At 45.5% G+C, this 17,457-nt stretch overlaps 1 protein-coding gene across 2 annotated transcripts in view; it reads left to right on the plus strand.

Annotated features, from left to right (window-relative positions):
• Positions 1-17,457, plus strand: part of LOC126194579 (PAS domain-containing serine/threonine-protein kinase) — a 246,348-nt gene that overhangs the window by 150,016 nt on the left and 78,875 nt on the right. The gene's annotated exons all lie outside the window — the stretch shown is intronic.

The following is a 17,457-nucleotide window of genomic DNA, read 5'->3' on the forward strand; positions in this document are numbered from 1 at the left end:
CTCAAACAGTGGAAAGTTCACATTGGAATATGAACTATATTATGAAAAGGATAGATTGCTAATCCCTGTAATGACGAATCATTGAGTTACAGATAGGCACAATGAAAAGACTGTTACTCATTGAGCTTTCTACAAAACCACCTTCAGAAAAGAAAACATGCGTGCGCGCACACACACACACACACACACACACACACACACACACACACACACACACACACCCCTTACGCACATGAACGAAAGCAGCAATCTGGATGGCAGGGTACTTGTAGTAGGGGAGAGGAGTCAGTGCTGCCTGTCAGAATGTGCAGGGACTAGGTGGCAGTGGGACAAGTCTGCCAGGTGCAGTGTCAGGAGGCTGTGGGGAAGGGAGGAAGAGAGGAACCAGAGAGGGGAAAAGGATAGGAGCAGAGAAAGCAAAAATATTGGAGCCTTTTCAGTGAAAGGTGATGTGAACTGGGTGGAGGTTTCAAGACTCGGGGGCAGAAACTGTTGGATGGGAGGTGTGGGGGCAGTAGGTCGCCGTAAGTTTGAGATGGGATACTATCAGGAGTTGAGAACGTTTTGCAGGGATAACTCCCATCTGCACAATTCAGAGAATCTGGTGGTAAAAGGGAGGATCTGGATGGTCAAAGTTGTAAAGTAGCCATTGAAATAAAGTGGGTTATGTTAAGCTGCATGTTGTGCAGCTTGTGGTCTATTTTGCTCTTGGCCGATTTGGCTGATGCCATTCATCCTGGTGGACATCTGGTTGGTACTCAGACTAATATTAAAATCAGTGCAGTTGTTGCAGCAGAGCTGACGTGACATGACATGACTTTTCATAGGTGGCTCAGTCCCTGATGGGATGGGTAAGTCTATGACAGGAGTGGAATAGGAAGTACTGGATGGGTGGATTAGGCAGGTCCTGCACCTGGTCTTCACAGGAACATGATCCTTGTGAGAAGGGGTTAGGACGGGGAGTGGCATAGGGATGGACTAGGATGTTGTGGATGTTGTCTGGGCAATGGAACACTGTGAAAAATGAAATACCTAAATTAAACAAACAACAATTAATATTTAAAAAATTTTAAAAAATAATGAGTACTATGGGGAAGGATCTTGGATAGGATGTCCTTTTTCAGAGCATGATGATAGATAATCAAAGCCCTGACAAAGGATATGGTTCAATTGTTCCAGTCCAGCGTGGTATTGGGTGACCAAAGAGGCACTCGTTTGTAGCTTATTCTTGGCAGTGGTGGGAATATTTGGAATATGTGGAGCATGGCACAGGAAATCGGTTTGTGGACTACATCTGGAGAACAGCGCCTGTTTGTGAAGAGCTCTATGAGACCTTCAGAATACTATGTACAGGATCTTCTGTCACTGCAGATAAGCTGTCCTGCGGTGGCTAAGCAATATGGGAGGAATTTTTTTATGTGGAAAGGAGGGTAACTTTTGAAATGGAGGCACTATTGGTGGTTAGTGGGTTTAATAAGGACAGAAGTGTGGGTGGCACCCTCAGAGAGGAGGTGGTAAGTTCCATGCTGGGTTGAGGAGGATCAGGTGAAGCAGATAGGAAAAAAGGTGTTGACATTGCCAGAAAAAGAGGAGTGTTGTGGCCCTGAGTCCAGATCATGAATATATCAGTGGACCTGTACCAAACCATGGGTTTGGACTTTTGGGAGTGTAGGAAGGTTTCCTGTGGGTGGCCCATAAACAGGTTGACATAGGAGGTTGCCTTATGGGTACCCATGACTGCTGTGGATTTGAGATCATGTTCCTGTGGAAGACTCAGAGGCAAGATCTGCCCAATCCACCACCCAGCACTTTCTATTCCAGCCCTGACATAGGCTTATCGTGGCATTAGAGAGCAGCTGTGTAATTCACCAGCTCTGCTGCAATAATTGCACAGCTTTTTATGTTGGTGATTCTGACGTTCATTGGTTGACGGGACTCTTGAGTCTGTCTCAGTTCTACACGTTGCCAGCTTTTACTGCTGCCCAGCATGCTTACAAACACAGTGCAGGCGCGACTCATGCCTCCTAGTGGCTCTGTGTTCACTATCTCTTCCCGTGCCTCGTCTTCGGTGCGTGCTATATAGGCAAACTGTACGGCAGAGGGGATCGATGACCTCTAGGTTGATGTGCACACATCAAAGACTTTGGCTGAGAGCTCTCTGTATAAGTCTTTATGTTGTGCCTGTTTGTCATCTTTATGCGCGTAACAATCTATCCGTTCACATAGGTACTCATAGTTAAACATGTGCTGTACATAATGATGTAGTATTACTAGAGTAGTAGGGTGCAGCGGTTGTGGTGGTGGTGGTGGTGGTGGTGGTGGTATTCAGTCCAACATTGGTGTGGTGCAGCTGTCCAGTATAATCTATCCTGCTCAAATATCTGGTTAACTAATGTAAATGCATCTGAACCACCTTCGGCCTACCAATACAATTTTTACCCCATTCCTCCCTTTACTCCCCCCCCCCCCCCCACACACACACACACACACACACTGCTTTTGTTACTTACAAATTAAAATAACAAAGATAGATTTCAGTATAGATATATTGCTGAAATACCATGAAATTACTTTCCTCGTTTTCTTTTCATAAATATTTAGTGTCTTTCTTACTCATATCTCTTTGTCTTAAACATAAATGTCCAATTAAAATCTGTCTGTGATTAACTCCCAAGGAACTAAAACCTGATCTTAATCTAATGTATCTTAATATAAGAAATATTTAAGCTTTCTTATTTTCTTTGCCATTTATCTTCAGGCTTTGATCTTTTCTTAAAATTCGTAAGTGTTCATTAATACATACATTAACTACGGAATGGCAGGTCAGAGTTAATTTTTTTTAATGTTTTGATTGGTTTTATTTCCAAATTAACTGACACTAGCCACGTGTTGTTGGGGCTCAGTCTGGTTAAATGGAAAAGAAAGAAAAGAGAATGCATACACATTTCTAACACACATGGAAACTGGATGTATGTCCTAATCTCTTCTCCCCGGTTCTCTGTCCATGTCCTCCTCGCCGCTCTTCCCATCACCTCCTGCCTTTCCCCTCTCTCTGTCACTTCCTGCCTTTCCCTCCTCCCCCTCTCACTGTGGATCATCTCATCCCAACTTTTTCTTTCCATCTTTGTTTCCCCTTTTCTCTCCATCTCCTCATTCGCTCTCTCTATGTCTATCGTCTTCTCCCCTCTCTCTCAACTTCGTTGTGTCCTCTCTCCCTGTCCATTTCCTCCTTCTGCTTTCTCTGTCCATTTCCTCCTGGCATCAACTGCTTCAGAACTGGGAGGCCAGAAAGGACAAAAGGAACACTCCCACAAAGACTTGTTATGTCTCTCCAGCCAACAAATATCTGAGTCTTCATCTGCAACCACAAAGGCTTTAAGAAATCAAAGACAAATGGCCCTCTCCTTCCCTAACTCGGAGATCCTCTTAACCAGTGTCACCACGTGATACCCTCACCTGGCCGACCTCTATTTTGTCGGTGCACACCATCTACTGTTTCCTGCCCATAAATTTCCAGGCTGATCCAGAGAGAATACTGACCCCTCTGTCGATGTCGTGGAACAGGATCCTCAAACCTTTGCACCGTATAGCAGCGATTCCTTTAAGGCTGACACTCAGCAGCTGCCAAGTGCCTTCATTTGTTCCCTCTTCCCCTTCCCAGATTATTACTCTCCTCTAATGGAATGTTTGCGGCATTACATCCCATAAGGAGGAATTACCTGCCAGGTTAGCCGAGCACGCTAACGCGCTGCTTCCTGGATTCGGGTAGGCGCGCTGGCCCCGGATCGAATCCGCCCGGCGGATTAATGACGAGGGCCGGTGTGCCGGCCAGCCTGGATGTGGTTTTTAGGCGGTTTTCCACATCCCCCTAGGTGAATACCGGGCTGGTCCCCACGTTACGCCTCAGTTAAACGGCTCCCAGACATCTGAACACTTTCGCACTATTCCATGGATTACACTAGTAGCAGTTAGGGTACACTAATTCCTTCCCGGGGGGTACGGGGTGGCGGCAGGAAGGGCATCCGGCTACCCCTTCAACTAACATTGCCACATCCGATTAACCATGCCAACCCTGCATATCCACAGGAAAAACTGCACAAGCAAAAGAAAGAAAAGAAAGAATCCCATAAGTAGGAATTGTGGCTGCTCTTGGAAGATCAGTGTCCCCTTGTATTCTGCCTCCAAGAAACAAAATTGCATCCTTGCAAGCACTTTGACCTCTCACATTTCCTGCTGTGCTCTTCATTCATTTGGTGAGTATGGGCTTGACAACCCTGAGGTTCCCGAGCTGGGGACTGGTAAGCACTGCCAGTCTCCTGTTACTGTAAGCTCTGGGCATGCTTCAACGACCACTGTACAGCACAGCAGTGGAATGGTGTCACAGGGAATGGGGACCGCAGCTTGACCGCTGATGAGATGCATGGCTGTTTAGGTGGAACAGTCATTGGCAGGCAACCTACACACAACCTGCCGCTCCTCAGGTAAGGCTTACTGAGGCAAAGGGGGCCCTGTCAGAGTGGACCCTTGTTTCCCTAGCTGCTCAGACATTATGGATATCAACATAGCCGAACTTAAACAGGAATGAGCATTACAAGGGATAGTGGACGTAGATCAAAGGAGGCATAGGAACACTGGAGAAATTGAGAAGACTGCCACCATCATTGTGACCTTTAATTCTCCTGATCACATCATGGCAAGTTTCCTCCAACTTAGGGTTAGGCTTTACGTACCTAATCCTATGCGGTGCTATAAATGCCACACAATGCTGAGTTGGAGGATGAAGCGATCTGTGGAAAAAGTGGAAAGGCAGCCCATGAAGCTGGGATTGACTGTTCATCTGGAACAGTCTGTGTTAACTCCTCTGGGAGCTACCCAGTCTGGAGCCAAGACTGCCCTGTTTTTGCAGAGGAACGAAAAATTTAGGCACTAAATGTCACCAAGCGGATCCCCTATGCTGAAGCCAAAAAGGAATATAAGACGATGAAACCTCCTGTCTTTACCACTTTTTATGCATCCACTGCGCAGAAACCTGCTCCTAAGGTCGACGCCTCGACGCAGATGTTGTCCAGTGTACAATGATACACCACCAGCATGTGTACATGCCAAGACAAAATGACTAAGGATAAAGCAACCCAAGCACACGCCACAGAAAAGACCAGCAACAGTGCTGTACTGAGTGTCAAGAAGGCACACAACAAGCAGAGTGCCTCTCACCACCTCCCTTCCCCCTCATCCTCGAAGGGACAGGGTACAGGGAAAGGTTCGAGACGTTTGGGTCAAAAGCTATCCCAAGCACCATCGGCCGTCATTCTTTCATGTCTGACTGACGAGGAGGACAGCGTGGAGTTAGATGCCTTGGATCCAGGCAGCCCCTCTACTCCCCCGCGCTCTAAAAGTGTTTCACCTCTGTGGTGCAAACATAGGGGTAAATTAAAACCACATTGACGGAATGGCTCCCATCCTACAGTGGAACTTGTAGGGGTTCAGGACACATGTGGAGGAACTTCGTCTACTATCTCAGGGTAGAGCACTGTGTCTGTGTCTCCAGGAGACACCCCTAAGCTACGAGCCTATGTACTCCACAAAAAGGACAACCTGAGTGGAGAGATAGCTAGAGGAAGGATAGGTATTTTTGTCAGTACCAACTATCACTCCTTGCCTCTCTCCCTTACAACTACTTTAGTAGTAGTTCCCATGTCTGTGCACGTGCATCATCCATTGATGATTTGTTCCCTTTACTTGCCCCCACATGATGCACTTGGTAGAGAGGCCCTAACCGACCTTATTATACAGCTCCCCTGCACCTTCATCCTCTGTGATGATTTTAATGCACACAGTGTTCTTTGGGGCTCTGCAACTACCTACCCCATGGGTAGAGAAATTGAGAGGCTTGTCTTGTCATGTGCATACTTGCTAAATGCAGGACAGAGCACTCACTTCTACACAGCAATGGATCGTTCTCTGCCCTCACTTTGCTCTCCAGCTCTTGCTCACACTGCTCAGTAAGAAGTGGTCAATGACTTGCACGGAAGTGATCACTTCCTGATCTGGATTCACCTGCCAGATGGGGTGGAACCCAAAAGGAAACCACTGCGATGGGTGCTCAGTTGAGTCAAGTGGATGATTTATAGCCAGCTGGCCTGGTTTGAACTTTGTGCAGCATCCATTCCACAGTCCACGAGATAACAGACAATGCAACCTGTCCCTTGGTGGAGTGGCGAATGCCATTCTGCAATTAGGACTAGGCATGTGGCTCAGGGTAGGTTCAAGTATCGGCCAACTCCAGAGACTCTTGCAGCCTTTCAGGTGGCGAGGGCAAAGCGTTACTGAAGAGAGAGCAAGAAGAGGTCACGGCAACAGTTCCTGAATGCCATTAATCGTTCCACTGAAAATTCTGTTGTGTGGGAGACCATCAGGAGTATTTCTGGGAGAAGAGTCAAGTGCCCCCATGGCTGCTGAAATCGGGAAAGATACTCTCCAAACCAATCTGCAAGACATTGCCCAGACTATGGCGGCGTATTTTGCCACAGTTACTGTAATAGCCAGTCAGTCCAGTGCCGTAGAGTGGTTGGAGAGAGGTGTAGTTTGGACTCCCGGTCCACCTCTGATGAAGATCACAACTGTCCATTTTCCACATGGGAGCTGGATTCTGCATTGTCTGCAGCTCGTGACACATCTCTTGATCGTGACAGAATCCACTACGGTATGCTGCAGCACTTCACAAGGTGAAACAAAGATATCCTCCTTTTTAATGACGTTTGGACATCAGGCCACTTTCCTGACTCGTGGCGTGAGGCAACTTTAATTCCTCCTTTAAAACCTGGAAAAGATTGTATGTGCCCAAGTAGTTACCATAGTGTTGTCCTCACTAGCTGCATGGGGAAGACCTTGGAGTAGATGGTCAACCGCCACCTTGTCTGGGTCTTAGAATCCAGACAACTCCTTAATCACTTTCAGTGTGGGTTCAGGAAGTATCGCTTCACCTCTGATAACCTTGCTTTCCTGGAGGCAGCTATACAACAGGCTATCCTACACTGGAATCACCTTTTAGGTGTACTTTTTGACGCTGAGATGGAATGTGATACTACTTGGAGGCAGCTTGTACTGGAGCCGCTTCGCGAATGGTGTTTTTGTGGTTGTCTTCCCATTTTTATCCAGTTCTTCCTCTCGCCATAGTATTTTAGATACGGAGTCGGTGACATCCTATCTGATCACTTTAAGCAGGAGAACGGTGTACCTCAATGTAGCATTTAAAGTGTGACTGTCTTTGCCGTAGCTATTAATAGCATTATATCCATAGTGCAAAGTTCTGTCCAGTGTTCCTTATTTCTGGATGATTTCTTTGTGTTTTGCTCTTCTTCAAGCCTCGCAACAACAACACGTCAGTTGCAACTAACTCTTCGACATTTGGATGAATGGGTGCAGAAGAATGGCTTTAAGTTTTACACCAAGAAGTTTATTATTGTATTTTATTTACACATCAAGTTCCGTAGGACCAAACTGAGGAGCAAATCTCAGAGGTCGTGGAACGTACCAGCACATAATTACAACGTAAAAGTAATAACAGATAAAAATAAAATATTTATGAACCCAAAGGAAGTAAAGCCATATGTTTAAGTAAAATCAATCAACAATATAACATAAGAATCAGCTTAAGTTTTCGAGGAACTCCTCAACGGAATAGAAGGAGTGATCCATGAGGAAACTCTTCAGTATTGATTTGATAGCTTGTGGCTTGCTGCTAAGATTTTTGAATTCTTCTGCTAGCTTATTGGAAATGGATACAGCAGTATATTGCATACCTTCCTGCTCAAGGGTTAAGTCTGATCCAGATGCAGGTTGGATTCCTGCTGAGTATTAACCGAGTAAAAGTTCATTATATTTGGGTTAAGCTGATATTGTTAACAAGGAACGACTGTAAAGAGTGAGTGGGTGTGAGAAGCCAATGTCAAAATACCCAGGCTAGTGAACAGGGATCGATGAGGTTCGCGAACTTTCACTAGTTATTGTCCGAACCGCCCGTTTCTGAGCCAAAATATCCTTTCAGAAAGGGAAGAGTTACCCCAGAATATAATACCATACGACATAAGCGAATGAAAATAAGCAAAGTAGACTGATTTTTGTGTCAAATGATCACATACTTCAGATACCATTCAAATAGTAAAAATGGCAGCATTAAGTCTCTGAACCCCTAGAAATTTGAACTGTTTAGTTTCACTAATAATATGCCAATTCTGTGAAATTAAAATGTTGGGTTTTGCAGAATTGTGTGCTAAAAACAGTAAAACGTGAGTCTTATTGTGTTTTAGTATTAGTTTATTTTCTACAAGCCATGAACTTATGTCATGAACAGCACTATTTGAAAACGAGCCAGTGTTGCAAATAACATCCTTCACTACCAAGCTAGTGTCATCAGCAAGCAGAAATATTTTAGGGTTACCAGTAATGTCATATCATTTATATAAATAAGGAACTGATCCCTGGGGCACCTCCCATTTGACTGTACCCCACTCTGACCCCCCATCACATCACAGCCATTCTCAACACTGTGAATAATGACCTTTTTCTGTCTTATTAAAGTAAGAGGTGAACCAATTTTGAGCTACTCCCCGTATTCCATAATGGGCCATCTTCTGGAGCAATATTTTGTGATCAATACAGTGAAACGCCTTAGTTAAATCAAAAAATATACCTGGCATTCGAAACCTTTTGCTTGATCCATCCAGTACCTCACAGGGAAAAGAGAATGTAGAATTTTCAGTAGTTAGACCACTTCTAAAGCCGAACTGTAAATTTGATAGCAAATTATGTGATATAAAATGATCAATTATCCTTACATCACAGCCGTTTCAATAACTTCAGCAAACACTGATGGCATAGAAATAGGTCTAAAATTGTCTGCATTAGCCCTTTCTCCCTTTTTATACTACTGAGTACTTTAATTGTTCAGGAAACAGACTATTCCTAAAGGAAAAATTACAAATATGGCTAAGTATAGGGCTAACATGTGCCGCTCGGTACTTTAATATTCTGCTAGGCACTCCATCGTATCCACGAGAGTCCTTAGCCTTCAGTAATTTAATTATTGACTCAATCTCCCTCTTGTGTATATCACAGAGGAGTATTTTAGACATCAATCTTGGAAAGGCATTGGCCAAGGGAGTTATATGATTCCCTGTAGAAACTAAATTTTTATTTAGTTCACCAGAAATGCTCAGAAAATGACTGTTAAATACTGTACGTATATCTGATATATCAGTAACAGAAATATTTTGACTACAGACTGACTTCCTATCGTCAACCTTGTGCTGCTGACCACACACATCCTTCAAAACTGACCATATGGTTTTAATTTTATCCTGTAAATTAGCTATTCTGTTTGCAACTGCATACTCGCTTTCCTTTTAACATTTTTAAGCACCTTACAATACTGTTTGTAATGGGCTACTGTAGCTTGATTGTGACTACTTCTAACATTTTGATATAATTGCTGCTTTGTACTACATAATATCTTTATCCCACTAGTCAGCCACCCAGGCTGCCTTTTACTGCTAGTACTCGCTTCAGAATGTTCTAATGGAAAGCGGCACTCAAATAGCATGAGAATTGTGTGAAGGAAAGCATTATACAGGGTGATTCAAAAAGAATACCACAACTTTAAAAATGTGTATTTAATGAAAGAAACATAATATAACCTTCTGTTATACATCATTACAAAGAGTATTTAAAAAGGTTTTTTTTTTTCACTCAAAAACAAGTTCAGAGATGTTCAATATGGCCCCGTCCAGACACACGAGCAATATCAACCCGATACTCCAACTCGTTCCACACTCTCTGTAGTATATCAGGCGTAACAGTTTGGATAGCTGCTGTTATTTCTCGTTTCAAATCATCAATGGTGGCTGGGAGAGGTGGCCGAAACACCATATCCTTAACATACCCCCATAAGAAAAAATCGCAGGGGGTAAGATCAGGGCTTCTTGGGGGCCAGTGATGAAGTGCTCTGTCACGGGCTGCCTGGCGGCCGATCCATCGCCTCGGGTAGTTGACGTTCAGGTTTCATAACTAACCTTTTTCGTAGGACTCTCCATACAGTTGATTGTGGAATTTGCAGCTCTCTGCTAGCTCTGCGAGTCGATTTTCCTGGGCTGCGAACAAATGCTTGCTGGATGCGTGCTACATTTTCATCACTCGTTCTCGGCCGTCCAGAACTTTTCCCTTTGCACAAACACCCATTCTCTGTAAACTGTTTATACCAACGTTTAATACACCACCTATCAGGAGGTTTAACACCATACTTCATTCGAAATGCACGCTGAACAACTGTCGTCGATTCACTTCTGCCGTACTCAATAATACAAAAAGCTTTCTGTTGAGCGGTCGCCATCTTAGCATCAACTGACGCTGACGCCTAGTCAACAGCGCCTCAAGCGAACAAATGTACAACTAAATGAAACTTTATAGCTCCCTTAATTCGCCGACAGATAGTGCTTAGCTCTGCCTTTTGTCGTTGCAGAGTTTTAAATTCCTTAAGTTGTGGTATTCTTTTTGAATCACCCTGTATTTGTCATCTATGTTACCGGCACTAAAAATATACTGCCACTCTTGTTCCTTGACAAGGTTTGAAAAACTCTCTATTACCGATGGATTAGCTTTCCTACATAGTTTTTAATTTTATGTGACACCTGTTCAAGTACATGAAGTCACCACATATAACTAGTTTCTGGTACTACCTGTAAAGTGAATCAAGAACCCTATGTAGCTTCAGCAGAAATGCTCTGAAGTCAGAGTTAGGGGGCCTATAAACAACAACAATTAGAAGCTAAGTCTCACTAAATTCAACTGCCCCTCCTTAGCATTCAGATATCTGTTCAGTGCAGTGCTGTGATACGTCTACAGACTCAAACGGAATACAGTTTTTTTACATACACTCTGCAAGGAACTCCTTAAAAAACAGCCAGCCAATCTGTATCCTGGTAAAAGAAGCATCTAAATTGTCAAATTATTTAAGTGGTGCTCCGATATACTAATAATTTGGGAGTCAACATCTACAAGCAGTTCACTAACTTAATCCCTGATACCTCTTATATTTTGATGAAATAAGCTAACCCTTCCCTACTTCGAAACATGACGTCCTCCGAAGGTGATTCCGTAGTTAGCGGGACTTCCTTTAAGCAGGTATACCTATCAGCTGACTTTGTTCTAAAGAAGGTGCAGCTCTAACACCAACTACTACAGGAATTTGTCCACGAGTGATCCCACCACAACCCACTATACTGTCATGTGTAAGCTTTGACAGCCTCCCCTTCCCATACCTATTGAGGTGCAGGCCATGCCTAGTGAAACCTGATCTACTGATAGACTCAGCTGGCACCACTGCAATGTGGCTCATGCCCTCTGCCATCAGTGCGCTTCCAGCCCCACGTTAACATGCCTAACAGCTGCATTAAGATGAGGCCAATTATGACACTGAAACAGTTGCACGAAATGCACATTTAATGCCACCAGTTTGAATAGCTATCTTTCCCATGTCACCACCTATATCATATTCTCCGTCCCTATCAAGCCTATTCCCTGCTCCACCTGCTATCACTAAGTGATCCTCCTTTGTAAAATTCCTACATAACTCCCGTATGCTGTCATCACCAGAGCCAACCCTGCACAATGCTAGTGACCTGGTACTCACTCCCCAACACTTCCTGCAACTGCTGGCCGACACCTCTACCATGCGAACTCCCTAGCAGCAGAACCTTCTTCTTTCTGTTACACTTCGCAACTGATTTGTCTCCTAATTTCTAAGGACTGCTGCATGTTTACTACACCTACAGCTACAAAAGCTCCTCTCCACTCGACTCTTGACAGCTGGTCAAATGTATTGCATATACGCAAAGTACAACTGTCTGAATACATCCTCCTCTTAGCTGCCTTCTTGCCAACTGCCAGTTCCCATTCCCCAGCACCCTTCACCCTCCTCCACGTATCTAGTTCCTCCTTCGTGTATTGTAACTGCATCTGCAGGGCACAGATCGTACGCTCTTCTGTCAACTTATGTCTGCATTCCCACAAGAGTATCTCACTAGAATGCTCCCTGGCTTCCCCATTGCCCCCCCCCCCCCCCCCGACAATGAAAATACTTTGAGCAAATCCCACACCATAACCCATTACTCACAAACATACGACAGAGCCAACACTTCTCACTCATGGTAAAATTTTACAATTACTGAAAAAACAAAATGTCTACATTATTAGAGTTCAGTTACACCAGTAGAACTATTTATAGAACTAACAGTAGCAGTCTCTAAATTCTCTCTCTACTAAGAAAGCAATGACTTCATTAATACTACTAAACTAATACTGATACCAACAAAACATCACAAAATTTATTAGCTAAAACCAAAAATTCAAGTGGCCACTGGAACACTCCGTGAAATTAAAACAGTGAATAAAAATTTTACTGAAATATTTCACTAGAAACAATAAGAAATGTAAGCCAAAAACTACCTCACCAAATTTACTAAAGACTTGTACACACAGAAAACTCTAAAAAACGCAGTGAACGAACGTTTCAAAAATTTTATTAAATAGTTATTTCATCGTAAACAGGACAAAACACTGTTGAAAACTGTTAAATTTAATAACTGTATAACAGTGCACAGACAAGTTTGGCAGTACTATGTGATCAAAAGTATCCGGACAACCCAAAAACAAGCATTTTTCATATTAGGTGCATTTGCTGCCACCTACTGCCAGACACTCCGTATCAGCAACTTCAGTAGTTATTAGACATTGTGAGAGTGTGGAATGGGGCACTTCACAGAACTTACGGACTTCGAATGTGGTCAGGTGATTGGGTGTCATTTATGTCATACGTCTGTGCTCGAGATTTCCACACTCCTAAACATCCCTAGGTCCACTGTTTTCGATGTGATAGTGAAGTGGAACTGTGAAGGGGCATGTACAGCACAAAAGTGTACAGGCCGACCTCACCTGTTGACTGACAGAGACTGCCAGCAGTTGAAGAGGGTCATAATGTCTAATAGGCAGACATCTATCATGACCATCACACAGTAACTCCAAACTGCATCAGGATCCACTGCAAATACTATGACAGTTAGGTGGGAGGTGAGAAAAGGTGGATTTCGTGGTTGAGTGGCTGCTCATAAGCCACACATCACGCTGGTAATTGCCGAACGACACCTGGCTGGGAGTGTAAACACTGGACAATTGAACAGTGGAAAAACTGTGTGTGGAGTGATGAATCATGGTACACAATGTGGCAATCTGATGGCAGCTGCAACCGCATAATTTTAAACTTTCGCGAGTTGAGGATGAGGGACACTGTCCTTACTGTTTAAGACACAGTGAAGTTTCTGGGGCTCAGATTTAACTTTAAGCTTACATGGTTACCACATCTTAAGAATCTGAAACGCGGTCACTTAATGCTTTAAGTATTTTACAATGTCTTAATGTCTTAGCCACTGTACATGGGGAGCAGACTGTCATTTTTGCAATCTCAGCTCAATTTTGAGTGCATCATGAAGGGATTTGTTTGGCCTCCAGGGTATTCAGAACAGGCCCTATATCAAGCCTCTTTGCAGAGGCTGGTGAACCATCACTTCACGTCAGGCAACTCTACTTATGGTGCACGAGGCGTATAAAACCTTGTCCACACACTACACACCTGCCTACTATACTGTTGCTCAGACTCCACTGAAAAGGCTTTTTTGCAACCGACAACGAGGACCTATTGGATTCGTGCATAGGATTGCCTTCTAGAAATGGGTGTGGCTGGTCTTCATATTTTACATTGCAGTGGCAGCAGATTTTGCACCTTGGCTTCTCTGGAGGCTCAGACTTATTTTAGATCCCCCTCCAGGTCTGAGGGTATTCCTGCCTGTCATAAGATGCAACTAAAAGGAATCTCACACGTTTTGGCCTTTATGTGTTGGCTCCTGTCGGGTTTGACCTCCATCTTTCTAAATGTTCGAACAGCGAGCAAATTGGGGAAGGCCGCCTTATGTGGTGCATTGCATCCATTGTGCATTGAGATGTTTAGCCCACTTTCTCGTTGTCGCATTGCAGTCCCGCTCATTCTCCATTGCTTGGGCGAGGACACCTTCCTGGGTGCATTCTCCACTATGCAGTGTCGCTTTCTGTGCTGACAATGACCATGGACTTCTTTGCACCTCATATCCAGCACGGTAACCAGTCCGTTGTGGTGGGGCCACCATGTACCATGTTAGTTGTAGCCCCTTGACAACTCAGGGATCGCTCTGCTGATACCTGTGCCATTAACTCACCAAGTATGCCATGGAGTAGATGCCCACTTCCTTGGGGCATCAGGACTTTCGGCAGTGGCCATCCTGCCAGGTGGTCCTTGCTGAGGCTGCGTTGTGCCCGTGGAGAGGCCCCTTGGTCAGAGTGGGTAGCATCAGGGCGGGTGACATGCCATGAAGCGAAGTACGTCATCTCTTGCTGGTGGTCCGCCGCCAGCAGTCTCTAAGTGGGTAAAGCCTAACTTCAGTGCTAAGAAATATGACCCCAAATTGTCCCCCTCCGTGGCCACACCGTGGGAGGAATGACTGGCTAAGGATGGCAGTGAAGTTCATTCGCCCTGGTACCTTGTTTGTACGAGAGTTGATGGGGAATCTTTCATGTCCATGAAGCCTCAGTTTTTTGTGGAGCATTTGGAGGACAAGTTTGGGGAGGTGGAGGGCTTGTCCAAGATGCGCTGTGGGTCATTTCTGATAAAAACAGCATCATCTGCCCAGTCACGGGCATTACTCGCTTGTGACAAGTTGGGGAGGTTTCTGTTACCATCACACCCCATAAGAGCTTAAATATGGTCCAGGGTATTATATTCCACAGGGACCTTTTGTTGCAGTCTGACAACGAGCTGCGCGCCAGTTTTGGGCGGTGAGGTGTCCATTTCATCCGGCGCGTCCATCGGGGTCAGAGTGATAATCAGGTTGCCATCGGTGCCTTCATCTTGGCCTTAGAGGGTGACACATTGCCAATGTAGGCCAAGTTGATGATCTGCCGCTGTGACGTCAAGTCATATATCCCTTCCCCCGATGCGATGCTTTAAGTGCTGGAAGTTTGGCCATATGTATTCCCGCTGTACCTCCAGAGTTACATGTCGAGATTGTGGGCGTCCAATACTCCATGTGGCCCGCCTCCCATCTGTGTCAACTGCGGAGAGCATATTTCACCTTGCTCGGCAGACTGCAGGATTTTACACAAAGAGAGGAAACTCATGGAATATAAGACCCTGGACCAACTGACCTACTCTGCGGCTAAGAGGAAATTTGAGCACCTACATCCTGTGGCTATGACCACCTCTTACGCCGCCGCCGCAAGAACAGTTGTCGCCCCATGAGTTCGACGCATTCCTGTTGCCTCTCAGAACCAGAAGATTACGCCTGCTCCCTTGATGGGGGGGGGGGGGGGGGCATTTCCTTCCCTGTTGCTCCCGCACCACATACTTCAGGAGCAGCACCTGCCCACCCCCTCCCTCCCATCCCCCGACCATCGGGGATATCAGTCCCCACTTCCGAGCCGGAGAAGCGTAAGTCTTCTTTGGCTCCTCTCGCTAGGAAGGGGTGCCTTCGGTCACTCCCTTCCCAGGTTTCTGCTAGTGGGAAAGATGACACCTGCCAGTGGCTGAAGAGCCCAAAAGCAGCTGGTTGTAGGGCTTCATACTCATCTTCAGTCCCGGAGACTGAATCAGTGAAGTTCTCCCAGCCAGGGAAACCCGAGGAACAGGGAGAGAAATCCAAAAAGGAGGTCCACAAGACCAAGGGAATTGCGGTCTCTGCGTCTGCGGATGAAGTGGAGATTCTGGCATCCGCTGATGACCTAGATTTCACCGGACCCTCACACACAATGGATATAGACTGCTCAGGCAAAAAGTCTGTGGACCTGCAGGTGACCCTGAGGTGTAAACAGCCTTATTTAATGTTCCATGTCTTCCCAGTCTCACGATGACGTCTTCCTCCAGTGGAATTGCGGCAGTTTTTTCCACCGCCTGGCTGAGTTACGGCAACTGTTAAGCTTTACACCTAATTTCTGCATTGCCCTCCAGGAAACCTGGTTTCCGGCAAGGCGGACCCCTGCCCTCTGCAGCTATAAGGGATACTACAGGAACCATAGCGACTATAATTGAGTGTCAGGTGGAGTTTGCGTTTATGTCCTAAACTTAGTCTGCAGTGAAACTGTGCCCCTTCAAACGCCACTTGAAGCTGTGGCTGTCAGAATAAGGACGACACAGGAAATAACTGTCTGCAATGTATATCTTATTCCAGATGGTGCCTTATCCCTGAATGTATTAACTGCACTGATCGATCAACTCCCTACGCTTTTCCTATTTTAGGAGATTTTAACGCCCATAACCCCTTATGGGGTGGCACCGTCCTTACTGGCCGAGGCAGAGATGTCAAAACTTTACTGCCTCAATTCGACCTCTACCTCTTAAATACTGGGGCCACCACACATTTCAGTGTGGCTCATGATAGTTACTCGGGCATTGATTTATCACTTCGCAGCCCAGGACTTCTCCCATCTATCCACTGGAGAGCACATGACGACCTGTATGGTAGTGACCACTTCCCCATCTTACTGTCACTGCCCCGGTGTCAAGCCCATGGACACCTGCCCAGATGGGCTTTAAACAAGGTGAACTGGGAAACTTTCACCTCTGCTGTCACCGTTGACTCTCCCCCACATGCTAACTTCGATGTGATGGTTGAGCAGGTGACTACAACAACTGTGGCAGAAAAGATGATCCCTTGCTCTTTAGGGTGCCCCCGGTGATAGGCAGTCCTTTGGTGCTCACTGGAAGTCGCTGAGGCAATTAAGGAGCCTCTGCAAGCTAGACAGCGGCATAAGCAGCACCCTTCGCAGGAGCACCTCATAGCCTTTAAATAGCTCAGTGCCCGCGTTTGCCAACTTATGAAATGACGGAAGCAGGAGTGTTGGGAGAGAGATGTCTTGGCCATTGGGTGCCATACGCCACCTTCCCAAGTCTGGGCAAAGATCGAATGTGTTCTCAGGTACCAGACCCCAACAGGTGTTCCTGGTGTTAACGTAAATGGCGTGTTCTCTACCGACACAAACATGATTGCTGAGCACTATGCTCGAGCCTCTGCATTGGAGAATTACCTCACAGCCTTTCGCACTGTCAAACGGCGGCTGGAAGGGAAAGTCCTCTCGTTCACTACACGCCACAGTGAAGCCTATAACGCCCCATTTACGGAGTGGGAGCTCCTCAGTGCCCTTGCGCATTGCCCTGACACAGCTCCTGGGCCAGATCGGATCCACAGTCAGATGATTAAACATCTCTCGTCTGACTGCAAGTGACATCTCCTCATCTTCAAATGGATCTGGTGCAATGGTGTGTTGCCATCTTAATGGCGGGAGAGCACCATCACTCAGGTGCTCAAAACTGGTAAAAACCCA

This window comes from Schistocerca nitens, chromosome 1, assembly GCF_023898315.1.
Source record: "Schistocerca nitens isolate TAMUIC-IGC-003100 chromosome 1, iqSchNite1.1, whole genome shotgun sequence".
Lineage (NCBI taxonomy): Eukaryota > Metazoa > Arthropoda > Insecta > Orthoptera > Acrididae > Schistocerca > Schistocerca nitens.